This window comes from Acomys russatus, chromosome 14 (genome assembly GCF_903995435.1).
Source record: "Acomys russatus chromosome 14, mAcoRus1.1, whole genome shotgun sequence".
Lineage (NCBI taxonomy): Eukaryota > Metazoa > Chordata > Mammalia > Rodentia > Muridae > Acomys > Acomys russatus.
In genome coordinates, this window is record NC_067150.1 from 13,868,623 (window position 1) to 13,889,891 (window position 21,269).

The 21,269-nt window shown below is 41.5% G+C and overlaps 1 protein-coding gene and 1 non-coding gene across 2 annotated transcripts in view; one reads left to right on the forward strand and one right to left on the reverse strand.

Annotated features, from left to right (window-relative positions):
- LOC127198736 (mucin-16-like) overlaps positions 1 to 21,269 on the reverse strand; it is a 234,353-nt gene that overhangs the window by 190,469 nt on the left and 22,615 nt on the right.
- LOC127198869 (U6 spliceosomal RNA) lies at positions 5,800 to 5,907 on the forward strand. Its single transcript, XR_007831900.1, has one exon. It is a non-coding gene; the product is annotated as a U6 spliceosomal RNA (small nuclear RNA).

Genomic DNA, 21,269 nt, shown 5'->3' on the forward strand with positions numbered 1-21,269 from the left:
ATCTCTACCAGCTCTCTTTCAACTACAACTGCAACATCTAAGACGAGCTCTCTTTTGAAGACCAAGTTCTGTAGATGAGAAAAAGGAATACACCAATACCGACTTTCTCTGATACCTCAAAATATTGCAGATAAAGTAGCCCCAAAGCTCCTAAAATCACATATACAGCTATTGCCGAGGCACTCTGAAATGCTCCTCTCCTAATGCCTGCACCTGTCTCTCTTCACATTCCTATTTTATTTCTGGTTATTCAATAAACTCACTGACATGAGTTAACTCTGACTTGTCCTTCAGTTCTGTTACATGAGATGTCAGGGACCTAGCTGTACCTAAATTGAAGTCCCTGGGTCTGTGAGGGGGGATTCCTCTACCTATAATTGTGATCCCAGCTGCTAGTGACAGCCCCATGGAGGGGCTTCAGAAGCCAGCGTTCCCATGTTGCCTGTTCCTTTCCTCCCAGAGTCTAGCCAGTCCAGTCCTTCTTACCTGGCCCATAGGTGAGCAGAAGACTAGCAGCCAGAGTCAGCAGGTGCCTGCATTGATGCGCGGAGCATGCCAGGCCCTCCCGTCCCATGCTCCTGCCTGGCTGTCTATACTGTGCTTTGCTTCTTACTTCTCTGAGCAAGTTCCTGAGACTGAACCCAGAATAATCTGGTCCTAGCTGAACTTCAGGGAGGGTGTCAAGGACACACCTTGCTAGGTTTCCCAGGAGGGGCAGGGCCTGCCCTAGGGGGAAAGCAATGGCTGCCATAGCTGGTAAAGGTCATCGGGCATTATCCAGAGACCATAGAGTGACTAATACCTTGTAGACAAATATAAGACTCAGGGTAACCACGGCCCCTAGCAAAGCTTAACTCTGGTGTTAAGCCAAGATATCTACACTAATCAATCTGACTTTGAAGGAAGACAGAAGCCTCTCTTGGGCATCTATCCTTTTAAATATTTTTGTCCACATTCTACCTGACAACCTGTTGCTTAGAGCCTGGCACCACCAGACAAGAGTGGGGTGGGTCCTCCCCTGGGGAAGGTACAACTCCTACAGTGTACGTCAGCTCGGTATGTGTAGGAGTACAGGGGAGGCAGCATTCCTGGGTGGGAACTCCCTAGCTGCTGGGAAAGGAGAAGACTGTGTTTTTTTAGGAGCCCACAAGAGCCACCCTGCTTTCCTTTGTCTTGACTATGATCCCTGCCCTGGCTTTACAGGGCCTGGAATGCATCACTTCTAAGTCAAGCTGCTCAGCTGCCCCTGACGGTGCAAAGGGCCGCATAGAATCCAGCAAGAGGTTTGTGTGTTTGACTCCTATTTGCAAGACCCATAGCCTTTCCCACCTTCTGTGGCAAAAGTGTTCATTTATTTATAGACATGTGTTGGTGCATGTGTCTGTGTGTGAACTCCAGAAGACAATGTGCCTTCCAATTTTTTAAAATGTTAGTACTTTGTTACATGTAGTTGGTTGGTTGTTTTTTTTCTTGTTTAGTATGTGTGTGCAAGTGCATGCATACCATGTGGGAGTCAGTTTTCTCTTTCTGCCATATGGCTTCCTTCTGTGGAGCAAACTAAGATGTTCAGACTTGGTGACAATTGTCTTTACCCACTGAACCATCTGGATGGCCTTCTACTATCCTGAGGCTCATTAATGTGGCTAAATGGGTTGGCCAGGAAGCCCAGGCTTCAGCATGTCTCCATCTCCCCAGAACAGGGATAGATTTAGGTCTTGCTCTACTTACGCCACTTACAATCCTTATAATTTTGATCCCATTATCATATTGTGAGCATATACCTCAAGAGTGATGGACAAGTGAACAAGTACAGGAAGGAACTGTGACCCATAAGTCAGTATGAGGCATCAGACTTGACCATGGGAGTGGGTGGAGAATCAAGTCAGGCTTCCGGGAACTGAGACATGTGTTCCCAGAAGGGTAAGCTGTAATTGGTTGCACCAGGTAAGGGTAGGAGTGAAGAGAGTTTTCCAAAGAGGGCACAGCAGCTGGAGGTAGTGGAAAGGAAGAACAGGAGGAGTTGAGCTCAAACTTTACCTAAACTCTTAACCTCAGTCCCCTACCAAGGCACTCCCCACCTACAAAAAGCAAACACCAAGAAGCAGAAGGCAAGCCATTTGATATCCTTGGTGATCACTTTGTTTAGCTCCCTTCCAACTCTCCAGATGAGAAACCTGGGCCCCTCAAACACTAGGATGTTCAAATCAATGCCAAACCCTTTGACCCAGATCTCTGCATTCCTCTGTCATCAGCATCAGCAGAGGTGTGGTGTGTGTGTGTGTGTGTGTGTGTGTGTGTGTGTGTGTGTGTGTGTGTGTGTGTGTGTTACACATGCATGGGTACTCATGCATTGCAAAGGCCAGTGGAGGACATCAGGTATCAGGCTCTAAACCTCTGTCCTTAAGAAAGATCTCTCAGTGAACCTGAAGCTAAGGCTGGCAGCCAGCTTGCCCAGTGATCCTCTTCTTTAGTCTCCCACAATTCTGAGGTCACAGACAAACACAGGACCATACGTGGATTCTAGGGATTCAAACCTGGGTTTTGAACTCAGGTTCTCACACTTGTGCAGCAAGCACTCCTACTTATTGAGCCACCTACCCAGCTCCAGCACTGGAGAGTTTAAACCATTCTAGAACTTTCTCTAGGATGGAACCACAAGGCTCTCATGTACCATCAGCCTGTCAGTCATTATGTCCCAGGTCCAAAAGCTTCTCTGTGGTAGAAAAGAGCAAGCAGGACCCTGGTTTAATTCCCAGCACCCATGTCAGGCAGTTCTCAGTTCCCTGTAACTCCAGCTCCAATGGATTTGACACTCTCATCTGGCTTCCACAGCCACTCTACACATGTGCACATATCCACACACACGCACAGACATAACTAAAAATAAAAACAAATCTTTAAAATAAAAAGCCATCAGGCAGGGTTAATGGATTTAATTTTATGAAAAGTATGATAACTACTATTTATGGAGCACCTTCTAGATGTTTTAAATAATTTCTAATCATCACCATGCTAGGATTTCCCCTCTTCCAAAAGGTGGTTGTGTCTCAGGTATGGGGGTAGGGCTGGAGCCTCACGCAAGCTAGAGAAGCATTCTTCAACTGCTCCAGGCCTCTAACCTTTTACTGGTAGACTACATCAGAGCATTGCCTGTCAGTAACACTGCTGGCCCCTCACTGAGGAACTCCAAGCAGTCATTGAAACACATGACAATTCCAGTACCTTTGCATCACAAGTGCTGGAATTGTAGGTGTCAACCATGAGAGTCCACACTGAGTGTGTGTCTTTCTGTCTCTGTCTCTGTCTGCCTCTCTCTCTCTCTCTCTCTCTCTCTCTCTCTCTCTCTCTCTCTCTCTCTCTCTCTGTGTGTGTGTGTGTGTGTGTGTGTGTGTGTATGTGTGTGTTGAGTACATATGTGTATGTAGGTGCATATGCACATGCATTTGTGTGCATCTGGAAGCAGAAGTATATTTCAGGTCCCTTCCTCAGTCACTCTTCACTTTACTTTTATCATTGAAATATTTCATATATGTATACATATGTATTTTGACCAATCAATTCCATGGAGAGAGTTTTAAGTAGTAAGCCCCGTGGGCATCAAATATGTTCAAAATTTTTCCAGGATAGAGATGGAGATTCCAAATGCATATATTAATACAGGCTCAACAGATCTGTCTGGACCAAAGGAATAAGGAATATTCCACACAGTATCCATGGGGTTTTGTTTAGAAAACATAAAGAAAATAAGGATTCGCCAAACAAGGTCTGTATTTTAGTAAACTATATCCCTATTACAACATTAAAAAAGGAATCTATGAATGGGAAAAAACTTTTAAATGTCAGATCAAGCTATAAGACTGAAAAATGAAGGAAAAGATTCTCATAGTGTCATCCAACCAGCTGGAGAGGTGGATTTCAAAGACAAGGGAGTAACCCCCACTTCAAATACCACATGCCAGGTGGAGTTAGAGGAAGCTGTTGAGCAGTCCTATGAAGTGAGTTTCCACAAAAGAATGAATAAGGGTCAGAATGTCAGGCAGAGAAGTCAAGAGAGAATGGTGAAGGATCTGGAGATATCTTGAGTTCCAGTCCCCATAGCAACTGTTATTATGACTATAATAATGCTTACCGAGCATACAATTGGATGTGAGGCATCAGGGAAACAAAAGATGCTAGAAGCCAAAACCATGAACATTAAATTCCACTTTCATCGACTGACATTTATTTAATATTTCTGGTGAGCTACACCCTTCACAAACCTTACTGACTCACTGAATTGCCATGGTATTCTGTATGCAATCCATACAAAAGTTATATAACTCAAAACTATGCCTGTGTCTTCTGAACTGTGTTCATGTAACGTTCCAGGGCAATAGAAGATGTAATTTGGCTGGTAGAGAACTCACTAACATGCATGAAGGTTCAACCCCAGCACTGTATAAACGGGGAATGGAGCTATATACCATCAATCCCAGGTTTTAGAAGGTGAAGACAGAAAGGATCAGAAATGCAAAGTCATCCTCAAGTACTTAGTGAGCTCAAGGAGACCCTGAGCTATAAGGACAACTTGTCTTTTTTAAAAAAGTTTAAGCCCTTCTCCCCTCCATGCTCATTTAATAAACTCCTCTACAACATAAAAAAAAAAGTTTAAGGGTGGGCAATATAGACAAATTTGTCTATGTACAAGAACTCTCTAGAAAAGGATTATGAAGGAATCATCCAAAACAGTAGTTCTCAAGTGAAAGCTATTGATCTCCTCCCAAATCCCAGGGGCATTTAGAAATATCTGGGGGATTTTTGACAGTCAAACTGTGATAAGAGTGACATTAAAGTATTGTAGTGGATACAGAGGAGGGTAAAGAGATTAACATCCTACATTGCAAATTACAGCCTCTCTTGATAGAGAATCTTCCAACCTCAAATGTCAGTAAAGACATGCCAAGAAACCCCAGCTATGAACCCTAGCTCATTTAAATGGCATTTTCCAGATAAACATTAAAAGTACCTTATTCTCTGATACTTCCCATCTTTCCCTGCTCGAATTGTGGTCTCATTTCACCCTCAAAATGCTCCAGTGAGGGGCTAGGGAAATGATTCAATTGGTAATGTGCTTGTTATTCAAGCATGGCGACCTAAATTTGATCCCCAGAATCCACTCAGAAAAGTAATAACTAAGTAAGTAAATAATAAATACATAAGTAAATGAGCATGGTAGTGTATGCCTGTGGTCCTATTGTGAAATTTTGTTTTTCCCCCTACCAAAAGCAGCAGCTCATCACGAGCCATAATCTCCCTACCTTTACTATCCCCCACCAGGCAAAACTTTTGTTTTCACAAAGTACTGGATCAGAATAAATGGCCACTTTCCCTTTTTTCCATTTTGTCTTTGACAGTTATTTCAAAACTACCTAACCATGAAAGACTGTGAGGTTAGATCTCAGACAATATGGGGAAAAACTAGCCACATCAGGGAGCTCAGGATTTGATTGAGAATCCTTTCTCAATGGCTTCCTTATTTCCTCCCTGGAACACACCAGCACTCTGTATGTGTCATCATTTTATTCTTCATTTTCCACTTTATTGTCTCCATCTATTCAAAGTGACCAGGGATTGAGTCTATCTTACTAATGGCTACATCACTGATGTATGGAACTCAACAGACTCCAAACATTTTGATAAGCTGGATATGAGGAAATTTCCCTATAGGCCTAATTCATCAGTAGGTTGTGAGGCATGAGGATTGAGGAGTTTAAGACCAATCTGGGCAGCATAGAGAGAGACCAAATGACAACAGAAAAGGTGCTTGCTGAGGTAGCACATTTACTAATATTGAAATGACACACAGATGATTAGCATAGGCCCTATGCAAGAATGACCCAGAAGCTATAAAACACCACACACATGCACACAGACACAGACACCCACAAAAGGGGGGGGGGAGATATAGATTACTGGAATAGTGTTTGCCTAGCATGTACAAAGTCATAAGTTTCATGCTGACACTGCATAAACTATATGTGATGATGTGAGCCTGTAATCTCAGTTCTGAGGAAGCAGAGGCATGGGGAAGAAGGGCTATAGATCATCCTCTGCAACATGGCATATTTGACGCATGAGACCTTGTTTCAATATACAGTAAATTATAAACTGATAATAAAATAACAGAGAGCAGTAAATTACAAACAAAACACATCTGCTTGGATAAAAAATATCTGGGAAACTTGGGATTCCTTGAAACCTGGTAATGGGTAAAGTAAATATTTGAAAGGAACTATACCAGGCTTTCAGGGACATTCTCTGTGAAATGCCATTCACACTCTGAAACTGCGATCTCATTTCACACTCAAAACCCTCCAATAATGGACTGGGGAGATGATTCAAATGGTAAAATGCTTCCTGTTCAAGCATGTGGACCTGAACTTGATATCTCTCTCTCTCTCTCTCTCTCTCTCTCTCTCTCTCTCTCTCTCTCTCTCTCTCTCTCTCTCTCTCTCTCTCTCTCCCTCGTTCTCTCTGAGTGATTCTCTCATTCTTTCTGAGTGATTCTTGAACTACCTGCCACGTCACCCTAGCTCATGCCCTCCTCTCTGCCGTGACTTTGAGAATTGTCTGTATGGACACTGATTCCATGCTGACATCACATCCTTTCTGAGTTTCCTCTCCCACCCAGCCAGTGACCTTTCAAAAATGCAAAGTTAGCCACCCCCACCCCTGGCACAAACTCTTCTTTGCCTTCTCACTACTCCCAGGCTCAAGTGTGAAGCCTCCACCTTGCTTTTAAGGCCTGCCTTGAACTGGTAGATGTCCCTCATTTGCGGAAAGCAGAGCTTAGAGTCTCAGGTCCTAGCATAGGCCCAGGCTGTGTCCTGTACCTTCTCTGCCTCCACCCCTTTCCCTGATGCATTACTTTGAAAGTTGGGATTATGAGTGCTGTGGTTCTCCAAGCTCTGCCTGCTTTCCCCAGAAAGAAACAAAACTTGCTTCCCCATTTCCAAACTTCTTATGGTTTTATTTTTTATGTGATGCAGGTATAAATGCCTTATGCATATATTATTGTGCAGGGACTGATGTTATAAATCAGCTGGTAGAGTTTCTGCCTAGAATTCACTGTGGTGGTGCTAGGGCTGTGGCTCAAAGACAAAGGCCCTACATAGAATCCCCCAGTGAGAGGCTAGGCATATATATCAGAAGGGAGATCCCCTGCGTAGAGTATCCCAGTGAAGAGCTGGAACTGTGGCTCTACTAGTAGAGTTCCTGCATAGACTCTCCCAATAAAATGCTGGGAACGTGGAGCAGTGGGAGAATGCCTATAGAGAAGGTGTAAAGCCCCAGGCTCCATCCCTACCATCAAAAAGCAAATAGTTGGGCATGTCTAACATTGTACCTTCTATGGTGGAAAAAAGAAGGCAGTATCTGTGATACCCTGCAATGACGCTGGTATTCTGCATCTCCACAGGGGCTTGGGCTAAGTGAGGCAATGTGCCATGTGTACACTTGATAGCTGTGCATCTCATCAAGGGTAAATGTGATCTCAGAAAGTAAAACCCTACCCAGGAATATTTTGTTACAACAGTCTCAAGAAGCTAATGTGTGGTGCACAGCCGGTGAGTAATTTGTGGTGATGTAAAAAAGGAGAGGAGGAGGAAAGTACAGAATTACCACAGTTGCCCCCCACCCAGGAGCTTGTATGCTAATCAGGGACACTACATACCACAGTTGCTAACAAATCAATCACACTATCTGTCGTCAAACTGACCCACCCTAAGTTAAGGAGGAAGACTCTACAAAGACTTAAAAACCCTCAGCCCACCAGAAGGTACTGGATTTTTCAGCTTTCCAAGTCCCCCTCTACTTTGCCTAGGGTCTTTTTCTGTGTATTTGCTGCACGTGTGTCTCCTCACTGCAATTAACACTTTCCTTCAAATGCTAATTCCGTTCTGAGGTGCTTGAGGTTTCTTCTGCTATGCATCCTGCTTCGGATTTTTCCTGCCTTTGAATTCTTTAACTTTCAGAGAAAAGAAGGCCAATCATGACCTCCAGACTGCAGCATGTCAGGATCCATAGACAACATCAGAACCATATGCCAAAACCCGGAGACTACACACTCTATCAGAGAGGTGTGCAAGAAATAACACGAAGAGATGAGGCCCCAGGTTGTCCACTAACTTCCACTGGATAATGTGGGGCAAGCGCACGCACGCACGTACTCACACTCACACTCACACACACACACACACACACACACAGACAGACACACGCGCATGCGCGCAGAGGGATGGGGAGGGACGACAATGATGCTACATAGATAGATAATAGATATATAGATAAATGATAGATATAAAGTAGATAGATAGGCAGGTATGTAGGTAGGTATAGGGTAAGGAAAAATTTAAAAATATGTAGAGAGATAGAGAAAGATCCACCTGTAACCTCTATGTGAATACACACATAAGAACCTTGTGTCACTGGGTGTGGTGGTGCATGCCTTTAATCTCAGCACGTGGGAGGCAGAGACACATGGATCTCTGTGAGTTCCAGGACAGCCTGATCTACAAAGTGAGTCTAGGACAGCCAGGGCTACACAGAGAAACACTGCCTCGAAAACCTAAAAGAAAGAAAGAAAGAAAGAAAGAAAGAAAGAAAGAAAGAAAGAAAGAAAGAAAGAAAAAAGAACCTTGCGTCTTACTCCAGTTCCTGGTAATCAATTCTCTTTTCTTAAGGTTAATTTTTTTTTAATGCATGTGGATGTGTGTGAGTGAGAGAGAAAGAGGCAGTATGCCACATGTGTGTCGGTACCCATAATGGCTAAAAGAGGGCATCAGATCTGCTGTAGATGGAAGTACAGGTACTTGTGTGTCTCCCAACATGGGTGCTTGGAGCCAAACTTAGGTCCTGTAGAAGAGCTCTCCAACTTTATTTATGTGCACAGACGTTGGTTTCATTTGTGCTGTATGTATATTAGGGTTGATGGTATGCAGTTTGGACAGTTTTGTTACGTAATCCAAGATGCTTGAAGTAGAGATCTCTTTCTCTTTCTGAGTGCTGAAATAGCAGGTATATACTACCATAGCTAGTGATTTTCTTAATAATATTCTAGTGTCTGTATATGCATGCACCTACACAAATCTATTTCAGTTTTGTTTATCTATTCATCCATCAGTAGACAGGTACATTTCATATCTTGGCTGTGGTCAATAATAATGTACAAATATGAGAATCTAAATTTTTTTTGAGATTCTGATTTATTTTTCTGCAGATATATAAGAATAAGATTACCAGATGACAGGACAACATGTTCTCCTTAACAGATTCACTGGGGCAGATTTTTAACTGTAGAAAAAGTATTACATTAAAGTACAAAGCCTCCCAGACTTGTAGAGCTCTCTAACAAGGCAGATAGGCCAACAAAAGAACAGAGTTGTTCCCAGAGTGACCCTTTGGGAACAGCTGAACCCAGGTAATAGAGGCCCAGAACCAACTGTTTCAACCATGGATATTTCCTTTGCAAGAATGAGGTACAGAGCTATAGGTTCAATTTGGTGGAGTGCTTGTCTAACATGATTAAAGCCCAAAGTTCTATGCTCAGAAACATAATCTAGGTATAGTGCTATATAACTGCCATTTTAGCATTCTGGAGGCAGAAGCAGGTGGAACAGGAGTTCAAGATTATTCTTGGGTACATAAGAAGTTTGAGGCCAGCCTAGGCTATGGGAGATATCCTATCTACCACTAGAACAAGCACACACACGCACGCACACACACACACACACACACACACACACACACACACACATGGGGGGGAGGGAACAAATGAGGAATAGAGTTGCTGGAAGCCCCAATTTTTCTGTTACCACTGCTATAATTTGAAATTTCACTGTTATTCTCATATGAAATATCTTCACTTTTAAATGTTTACAATTTGTTTCTATTTCAACATCACAGGTTTTATTTTTATTTTGTTGTTGTTGTTGTTGTTTTAATAGAGATTGGTGAATCCATAGATTGATTATTGATAGGCACAGAGTTGTTATCACTGGTAGTAGAAATACTATGTATGACCATATGTAAAAACACACCAACTAATGCAGACTAACTGTTAACTCCTAAGCTAAGAGTACATATTTTGGGAATCAGTTGGGGGTTCAAGCAAAAAGCACAGTCTTTTCATGCTAGCTGTTGTACTCATGGCTTTTCTTGCTGCTATGACAAACTATCACACAGTCCATCATGGCAGGGAAAGCATGGAGGAGGCTGGAACTTGAGGCAGTCAGTGACACTGCATTCACAGTCAGGAAACAGCAGGAGGGGAATGCTACTGCTTAGCTCATGGTCTCTTGTTTTATTCAGAACAGGACCCCAGCCATGAAATGGTGTCATCTACACCAAGGGTGAGTCTTCACATATCAGCAAAGCCAGTCTTAATATTGTGTCACAGACATACCTCGATGTTTGTCTCATAGATTATTCTGATGAGTCTATCACGTTGACAATGAAGACTATCCTAATTCCGTGCCAAGAAGTAATGGTATTGAAGCTGCATCACAATGAGCTTGTTTCTTTCTCTCTCTAAGTTCCTTTATTTTTTCTTATTACTTTGATATAGAGTCTTTTACAGCTCAGGCTGGCTTCAGGTTCCCTATGTAGCTGAGGCTTGCCTTGAACTACTGGTACTTCTGCCTTTACCTCCCAAGTTCTGGCAGTACAGATGTGTGTCAGCCCACATGGCTTTCCATCTGATTGCTTGTCTGAAAACAGGGGTTGATGATTGCAAGGATGAGATAGTGTTGGTGACTTGCTTTGCCCCAGGACTGGCATAAGGAAAACAGAGTGTGACTGTTTGCAGTTTCCTCACTCACTGAATCTTTTATTGCCTTTTCAATCTGTGTGTATGGGAGAGTATACGATATTCATGCATGGGATACATGAGTATTGTAGGTTCGTGTGTGTGTGTGTGTGTGTGTGTGTGTTTGTGTGTGTGTGTGTTTGTTCGTGTGTGTGTGTTTGTTCGTGTGTGTGTGTTCGTGTGTGTGTGTGTGTGTTTGTGTGTGTGTGTGTGTGTGTTCGTGTGTGTTGTGTGTTCATGTGTGTGTGTGTGTGTCGTGTGTGTGTGTGTGTTCATGTGTGTGTGTGTGTTCGTGTGTGTGTGTGTTCGTGTGTGTGTGTGTGTTCGTGTGTGTGTGTGTGTTCGTGTGTGTGTTCGTGTGTGTGTGTGTTCGTGTGTGTGTGTGTGTTCGTGTGTGTGTGTTCGTGTGTGTGTGTGTGTTCGTGTGTGTGTGTGTTCGTGTGTGTGTGTGTGTTCTTGTGTGTGTGTGTGTTCGTGTGTGTGTGTGTGTGTGTTCGTGTGTGTGTGTGTGTGTTCTTGTGTGTGTGTGTGTGTGTGTGTGTGTGTGTTTGTGTACGCACGCCTGCACGTGTCCCAGGTTGTAAAGACAAGAGTTCAACCTTGGATGCTGTTCCTCAGTACAAAGTCTCTCACTAGGATCTGAAACATGCTAGTTTGCCCAGGTTACTTAGTAAGTCTCAGGTATCCTCATGTGTCCACCTTTTAAGACTTGGGACTGCAAGCATGTTCCTGGCTGTTTACAAGCATTCTGGGTATAAAACATGGCTCTTCTTGCTTTTATGGAAAGCACTTTATCGAGTGAGCTATCTTCCAAGCCTCTATTTAATATTTTTTATGTTTGGGAAATCTAAATATAATTACACCATATCACCTTTTCATATTCTCTGTTTACCTTTTCCATGTATTACCTTTCTCTCTCTCAAATCTACAACCCTTTCTGTGTATTAACTTGTTTATTCTTTAACAATTTTGTATGCATACGGATAGAATTTTGGGTCACTTTCACCCTCATTACCCTCTCTTCCATCTCTTTCTTCCCATCAAATGATTCTTCCCCACAAGGTTCTTCTTACTTCAATTTTTTAAATTCTCTTATATATTACATCCTGTTGGCAGTTTCCCCTCCCTCTGTTACTCCTAGTCCCTTCTTTTCACACACACACCCCCAATCCACTCTTCTTCCATTTCTCTTCAGAGAGAGAACCAGCCTCCCAGGGATATCACCAAACATAGCATATGAGGTTACAATAAGACTAAGCACTTCCCTTTATATTAAGGCTGGGAGAGACAACCCATCAAGAAGAAACATGTCCCAAAAGCAGGCAAAAGAGTCAGAGATAGACCCTGGTCTCACAACAGCATGATATATACAGCTGTCACATATATGCAGAAGGCCTGGATCAGAACTGAGCAGGCTCCCTGATTCTTGGTTCAGTCTCTGTGAGCCCCTATGAGGCCAGGATAGTTATTATATGAGTTTTCTTGTGATGTCCTTCACCTGTCTGACTCCTACAAACCTTTTTCACTCTCTTCCACAGGATTCCAGGAGCTCTGCCTAATGTTTGGCTGTAGGTCTCTGCATTGGCTCTCATTAGTTACTAGATAAAGCCTCTCCAATGACAAGTTTTTAAGGCTCTGGTTTACAAATAAAGCAGAGTATTATTAGGAATCATTTCATTGGCTTCCTATCCCCACAGAGGTGTGGTTCTATTCTAGGTTTTGAGCTCCTGGGTCCTGATGCTCTGGGCAGTCTCGGAGGATGGCTCCCTCATGTGGCATGGGTCTCAAGTTGAACCAATCTCAATGTCTTTTTTTAATTAATATTTTTGTTATTGATTTCATTACACTGGAGCATGTGAAGTTTTTTGGAACATGTATCTTACTCTCCTTTGGAAAATGAATAGAATCAATTTTGATAATGTAATGTAGATGACTCTTACTTTTTTGTTTGATGTTGAGAGAGAAGGTCTGACTACATAGCCTTTGCTAGCCTGGAGTTAGCCTGCTGTTGAACTCACAAAGATCTGCCCACCCCTGCCTTTCAAGTGCTGGGATTAAAGGCCTACACCACCATGTTCAACCCCGTTCCTTTCCCTCTTAAACCTTTCTTTTGGGACAAGCTCCATTCCTTCTTTCATGTCTTTTTTCTGTGTGTGATATATTGAATTAATTAGAGTTTCTTGCCAAAGCATGAGTAGGAGATTGTTTACACAGAAGCAAGGGCAACTTGTCAAAGGCTACACCACTGAAGAAAAGATACAACCTCTTCTAGCAACCATTATTTGCCAAGGGCTAATTGTCTCTCAGGTGGGAGTAAGTCCGCACTGGCCCCTCCCTCATCCTTGATTAAATGTTGTGTAGGTCTTGTGCAGATAGCCACAGCTGTAGTGAGTGTGTGGATGCCTTGTATAGCAGACACAACTCAAAGCACTTCTCCCCTCCTCTATAACATTTATTAAACTATAATCTTCTGAGAAGACAGAAGTTCTGACTTGATAATTCCCCATGGACTCACACGAGCTCACAGAGACCGAACCAAAAATCAGGGAGCCTGCTCAGTTCTGAGCCAGGCCCTCTGCATATATGTAACAGCTATATATATTGTGCCTTCCCCAATGAATGCGCATTGCTATACAGCAGGTGCTCAATGAATATTTACTAAACAAATGAACAAATAGGCGAGGGAAGCCGCTGTGAACAGGGCTGATAGTTTCCTTCATCCTTTGAGCTGGGAAACAAAGGAGATGAGCAGGAATTTCTGCTACACATCCTGCTAGATCTTTACCACCAATGCAGAGTTCAGATCTTGCTCTTTGCCAGGGCAGGGGTCAGGCTGACCCTTCTGTAGCCCCACTAGAAATTTTGTTTCAGTTTCCACATGACAGGTTTTTCCCGCTGCAAAATGAGTCTGCTGCCAGTCACACTCTACTGCTCTTCAATGTCTTCTGGGCATGCCTATGAGTATCTGTCAGCTCAGGTACCAGTTTGACAGTCTGCTAATCACAAATGTCCACAGAAGTAGCTGAGAAAGACTCCAAGGAAGTATTCCTATGGAGACAACGCATGAAACCCCAGGCCAAGGGGCTCTTGGTCTTTTGAAATAGACATTCAGTTCCGGGAGGTAGTGACATGCAGGGTATCTTTCTTGGTATTCTCCATACTATTTTCTAAGACACAGTCTCTCCCGGAACCTGGAACTTACTGATATAGCTGAGCTGGCTGTCCAGCTCTGCGTTTCTAGAAGCCAGGAAAGTAAGCCAGGATAATTGTTAGTTCAAGGTCAGCCTGGGCTACATAGCTAGGTCAAGGAAAACTTGAGCAACATAATGAGATCCTGTGTTAAGAAAACAACCAAAGGAGAAAGAGAAGATGGGAAGAGAAGAGAAAGACCAAAGGAATGGAAGAAGTAAATGAACAAGGGAAGGACGACCTCCTCAGCCCATAGTGCTTATCTTCTTTATTTCTGATTCCCTGATTCTTTGTCTCAGGTTCGGTTAGCCTAGAGGTAAAAGAATCCTATAAGCCCTACCAGGTCCAAACCTCTAACCTTATCAACTCTTGTGAGGAAGAAAATAAAAAAGACAAGAATTTGGGTAAAAGCTGGGTACAACAGCATAAGTACCTGTAATTTCCAGCATGTTCCCACAAGGTGTAGAAGGTTAGGTCCAACATGACCTTTGATCATATGATCATCATTGTACATGCACACCAGGACAAAACACACACACATGAGAGAGAGAGAGAGGGAGAGAGAGAGAGAGAGAGAGACAGAGACAGAGACACAGACACAGAGACAGAGACAGAGACTAGAAAGGAAGAACAGGAGAAGAGAGATCAGGGCAACTTCAATTTCAGTGACTGGGTCCTGAAGAGAAGGCTCATCAGTTGAATATATACTTCTCTGCAGAGGAATGGAGTTCAGTTTCCAGCACCCACTTTACAGGTGGGATCATGTTAAGTCTAATTCCAGAGGACTCAATGTCTGTATCTGGCATCCACAGACACTCCCACCAAAACACACCAATGTATGCACATAAACATAAGTAAACCCTTTTTAAACATAGAAAAGGATAAAGCAAGCTGAAACTTATCCTCCCTCCCTCCCTCCCTCCCTCCTTCCTCCCTCCCTCCCTCCTTCCTCCTTCCTCTCTCTGTCTCTGTCTCTGTCTGTCTCTGTCTGTGTTTCTGTCTCTGTCTGTCTGTCTGTCTGTCTGTCTGTCTGTCTCTCTCTCTCTCTCTCTCTCTCTCTCTCTCTCTCTCTCTCTCTCTCTCCTGACTATGGGCACAATGTGACCAGCTGTCTCAAAGTGCTGCTTCCAGGCCTTCTCCACCATTGTGCACTGTCTCTTTAAGCAATTAAACAAATAAACCTGTCATTTCTGAAGTTTTCTCTGTCAGGTATCTGATCACAACAAGAAGAAAAGTAGCCAGCACATAGATTAGGGTGTGTGTGTGTGTGTGTGTGTGTGTGTGTGTGTGTGTGTGTGTGTGTGTGTGTGTGTGTTTGCGCGCGCGCGCACAATTGTGTTTCAGGAAAGGTGTTTCAGTTAATGTCAGAGTAAATATAGCATACTAGTCCTAAAAGATTACAGCGGAGTTGAAAATTGCCCTTCCCATGAGCATCTGGACACATTCTTCACAGCTTTCTGGTGCTCCTGGTGTAATCAAGCCTCATGTGACAGTATCCACTAGTCCATATTCAATCTGGATCTTTCGAGGTGAGAAGATACACCTTTAATTGAGATCTTTTTGAGGTAGGAAGATCTACCTTTAATCTGGAACATACCTTCTGGTTCTACCTATTTAAAGGACATGGAAAAAGAAAGTTTTCACTCTTTGCTGCTTGTTCTCCATCTCGCTGGCAGGTCTATTCCTTCACTGGCATTAGCGCCTACTTCTGGATTCTGGAATATACTGAAGACCATAAACTGAAACATTCAGCCTTGCAGACTAAACAACTACTCAGTTCTTTGACCTTCTGTTGGTAGACAGATACTGTTGGACTAGCTGGATGATACCCTGTTAAATATTCTAATAAATCCCATTTTGCAAGTTCTGTTCCTCTGGGGAACACCAACTAATAAAACATCATTCTAAATTGCATTGAGAAGCCATGTACATGAAGTTGGAAAGATGTACCAATAGTTAAGAGGAGAGCATGCTTTCACAAGATCTAAATTTCGATCAAGAATCCTTACTAGGTAGCTCACAACTGCTGGAAAATCTAGCCTTAGGGCTATCCGATATCTCTGACCTCTGTGGACAGCTGCGGTAATGTGCACATACATAATACAGACAAACACATATAAAGTATTTAAAATAAAATAAATATTAAAGTAAACCTGTGGAAGGATGTGGGGTAGCTCATTTAGTAGAATGATTGCCTAGCATACATAAAGCATTGAATTGCATCCCTAATACCCCACAAACTGGGAATAGTAGTAACTTGAATACTTCTAATATATACACACGAAGACCACAAGTTCAAGGCCATCCTTAGCTACATAACAAATTTGAGACCAGCCTGTGGCATGTGAAACCCTGTTGGTGAGAATAGAATAAAATAGGTCAGATAAGGAAGGGACTGAAAAGCAGCACTTCTCAGAATGTCCTTCCTGGAGGAAAGAAATGCCAAAGGGGAGTTCTGGTTCCCGGTTTCATTTTATCGCTATCTTTGCCTGGAAGCTGGATGTGAGGATGTGACTGAAACTGAGAGATGTACTGGGCACCTCACTATTCTTCATCACTCAGCCAACTGACCAGTTCATCCTCTTCCCTGTGTCACATCCAGTTTCTGTCCCAAGTCCTGTAATAAGCCTCCTAGACTAGAAGTAGATGGTTCCCCACTTCCTGGAGCCTGCACATCTATACAGGAGCTCTGCACTCTCTCCTTCTCATGAACTCCCATCTATGAGTCCATAATCAAACTCTAAAATTCACCCTCTATGGTCCATGAATTTTACTGATTCAGTTGTTTTGTGTAACTGTGAGTATCCCAATCTCTAACTCCTGAATTAGACCTTGTGTACTCTGGACTCAAAAATACCCTCAAATTTCACATATTAATATCTCAAAGGGAGAAGAACAATCACATGTAATAATTAATCTATATCCCCAAGAACTATGTAAGTGTGGATTGTGATAATCACATGATTAAACAAGGGCACATCTCTCAGAATGTGGCCCTTCATGAAGCCATTCATCAATCTACTTCATGGCATCAGGCTGATATAATTATATAGTAAATATATTTATTTTGTTAAAAAATTAAAATTTGTTATTTGGATGTTTTGTAGGAAAATGGAGGTCATCATTTTAAATCAAATAAGCCACACTTAGAAACACAAACACTGAATGTTTTCTTTCATATGTGAAATCTAGATTTACAAAAAAAAAAAAAAAAAAAAAAAAAAGCCTTGAAAAAAGATGTGAATTATTTGTAAAGAGGAAATAACCAGGAGAAATTGTAAGAGGTGTACAAACAAGAGTAATAAGGAGCAAATGCATGTATAAAATGTCATACTAAATAAATTATTTAATACAAATAATATACAATAATAACCCATGTTTATTGCTACTCTCTTTACAAAAGCTAGAAAATGGAATCGTCCTAAATTTGCAACGATTGGTGAATAGATAATAAAATAGTACATACATAATGGAATTTTATTCAGCCACAAAAACTATGAAGTTTTCAGAAGATACAGGAAAATATAAGTGGGTCAACCCAGCTTCATAAAAACAAATATGATATGTTCTATTTTTAATGTGCATCTTAACTTCCAATTTTGATATATGTATATTTGTGGAGGATTGTTTGTAGTTAACAGGAAACCAGAAAGGGGACCAGGATAGATGGTAAAAGAGCTTTTCAGGAAGAAACATAGAAGAAGTAATAGAACATGTCATGTAAAAATTATAAAGGGTTACATGGGGTGGGAGGCAGGGAGATTGGAGAGAGAAGTGGAACAGAGTGTTAACTAAAACTAAACATGTATGAAAATGACATAAGGAAACCTGCTGCTCTGAATGCTGAGATTTTTTAAGAAGAAGAAAATAAAAGAAAAACCACTAAGGCTTGCTGCCAAGGGTTAATATTGCAAAATTTAAAATAAATAAGGTTTTGGCTAGAAACAATTTTAAATATTAAAAAAATGCCAAAAAGAATACAATAGGTGTAGATGCAATGTCTACTTGAAAAAGTAAAAGGTAAGCACTTACTATGTCTGCTCCTGAGTGAGAGTCTGGCCACGGCTGTGTCCCTGAGTGTGCTAAGTATAGATGATCATGTGGAAAGGGATGCTTTGGGGGTCTCTGGCCTCCTGGATCCCATCCTTGGTCTCTAGTACCTGGCTTCCAGGGCCTCAGAGGGACTATTGGCTTTCCAGGTGACTTTGAAGGGACTGGGCTAGCTCCTGCCTTTCTGATGAGCTTTCTCTGGTTCATCTGCTTTTTGCCATCCACAGATGAACCATTGATGTTTCTCACTTGGAGCAGTGGGTATTTTCTGGGTGGTCTTCCAGAATAGAGCATCTCAGGGTACAATCCCGCTATAAAAGGCTGAGACGTGGCTGCATGGTTGTCACCCAGGATTCCTGTGGTTGTAAAGAGGCCTTGCACGGTACTGGAGTCCAAGTGTACAATTCCTCCTGTGGAGAAGAGAGAAAGGAAAAGGATCTGTATCATTTTTTTCTTACACAAATTTAAAAAAAAAAAATTGAAAACAAATGAGTTTCACATGGGGGTAATCCCTAAAAATATTTACATGACAGACACCCATCATTGCAAACAAAGAACCATGTTCTACCATTTATTGAGTAACCTAGGTATATTCTTCACTGATCTTGAGTCTTCTTTGTCTTTCCAGTAGTTTGCATCAATATTGGAAAAAGAGCAATATCTACCTTTTATCAATATAGAAGCATTTGTTAAAATGTAGGTGGAAGGACTGGGGAAATGGCTCAGTTGATAAGGCACTAGGCATGCAAGCACAGGGACCTAAGTTTAAGTAAAAAGCCAGGCATGGGCAATCATGCCCCGAATCCTGGCTCTAGGGAGGCAGTAACAGAAGAAATTTTGAGGCTCTCTGGCCAAAAAATATAGCCTAATTAGCAAACACCAGGCCAATAAGAAAGCTTGATTTTTTTGGAATGTCCACTATCCCCAATACTGTTCATATTGTGCTCAAAGTACTAGCTGAAGCAATAAGGCAGGAGAAGGAAAAAAGAGATACGAACAGCCAATGAATAAGTGAAACTCTCTCTTTACAGGTACCAAGATACTAATATACATTAGAAACCCCACAGATTGGGCCAAAATTTTCCAAAAATTATAAACAAATTCAACAGTGTGGCAGAACACAGAATCAACTTGGTACAAATCACGAACTTTTCTACATACCAACAACAAACACACAGAAAAGATGATGGACACACTCCTATGCACAATATCTTCAAGGAACTGAGAGAGTCTGCTTTAAGAGATAAAGCAAAGAGTGATAGGCCAGGCTACCCAATGCTCTTCTCGCTTCTGCCTTGTGTGCATATGCCACATAGGTACAAACCACACACACACACACACACACACTTCCACACATATGCGCACATTAAAAGTAAAAAAAAAAAAAATGGGTGGCTGTGAGGATGGCTTTATGATTTAGACCACTGGCTACTCTTCCAGAGACGCTGAGTTTGATTCTCAGTAACTATGTGACAGCTCAGAAGCATCTGTAACTCCAGTTCCAGGGGCTGCACAGCCTTCTTCTGGCGTCTGTGGGTACTAGGCATGCATGTGAAATACAGACACACATACAGGGAAAACACCCATACACACAAAGCAAAGGATACAATAATATTCATATAATAATAACAATGATAATTTAAAAATTAAAAAGTCAGATTTGATAAGCTAATAGTTTTTGCTGTATACAGTACATGTTTGAGAAAACATATTCATATGTATCCATGCTGTTTGATCTATTTCAAGCATACACTCCTACACACGTATATATCATATATACAGCACTGTAGATATTTGAGAAGACAGTCTCCTGTTTTTTGAATTTTTTTCAAACAAAAAACATAATTCCTGGGCTCACGGTGGACAGCTATAGTCTCAGTTCTTAAGAAGTTTAGATCGCAACTTCTGGACTGACACCTCAAATATGACCCTCTATGTCAAAGCATAGAGACAGTGGGCTAGAGCAGTAGGGGTCACAGATTTTTCCCCAATAATCTGAAAATGCAGTAATTAGAAAAGTGCAGTAAACCCTGGGCTATATAGTGAGTTCCAGGCCAATTTAGGTTACATACATCTCATCAAAAAAAGAAAGAAGATCAATAGTCGAATATAATGGCCACTAGCTATTCTTGTGGTATGAAGTAGACCTCTTAAAGTATATTATTTTCATGTAACCGTATTTTTATTATTATTCTCAGACAGTGAATGATGGCCCTAACCTCTGACAACCCCTGTTCTTCTCTCAGCAAATATGAAATCAAACAATCCCCTTCAAATTCCACACACAAGTGACATTCTTTGAGATTTGTCTTTCTTTTACTGGCTTATTTCACTTAATGTAATCTTCTTCACGTTTATCATGTTAATGCAAACAGTGGGATTTTTTTTTAATTATTACATTTTATTTGTTGTGTTATGGTGGTAGTGTGCATACCACAGCACATGTGTCAAAGTCAGAGGACAACTTGAAGGTTGTCAGGTTTGGCTGAAAGCATCTTTACTGGCAAAGCCATCTCTCTGGTTCCTCATTTCTTTTTTTTTTTTTTTTTTTTTTTTTTTTTTTTTTGTGGCTGAAAAGCATCCCATTGTGTTTGTACCCAACATTTTCATTTTTCATCCATCTGTTGTTGGGCACTCAGGTTTATTTTGTCCTTATGAAGTATTTCTATTAACATAGAGAGCAACTGTCTTTTCAACATACTAACTTCAATTCCTTTGTACATGTTCACACTGTTTTCCACAAAGGCTGAACTACTTTTTGCAGTGTTATTTTGGATTACTTAGTCTTGGCTCTCAGAGGCTTCTTATGTATGCAGGATGTTTAAACAGTATCCACAGATTAGATTCTTCCAATCACATATAAGTGATATTTTCCCTCCCTTTCTATGTATTTCAAACAGCAACAAGTCTAGATAAGACAAATATCTTCCTAGAAGCAAGGTGTACTACAACAATGTAGCTGAGGATGACCTTGAACTCATAACTTTCTTGCCTTTAACACAGGAGACACATTATTGTTAAGGAGCCACATTGTTAAACATTTTTATTTAGTCTCTATAACTTAAAAGAGTAAGATGGTGTCCTAAGCCTAATGTATCCCGCAAACCATGGTTTTCAATCTACACTGAACTTGTTTTTGTTTTTTGTTTTTTTTATTAATTTATTCTTGTTACATCTCAATGTTTAT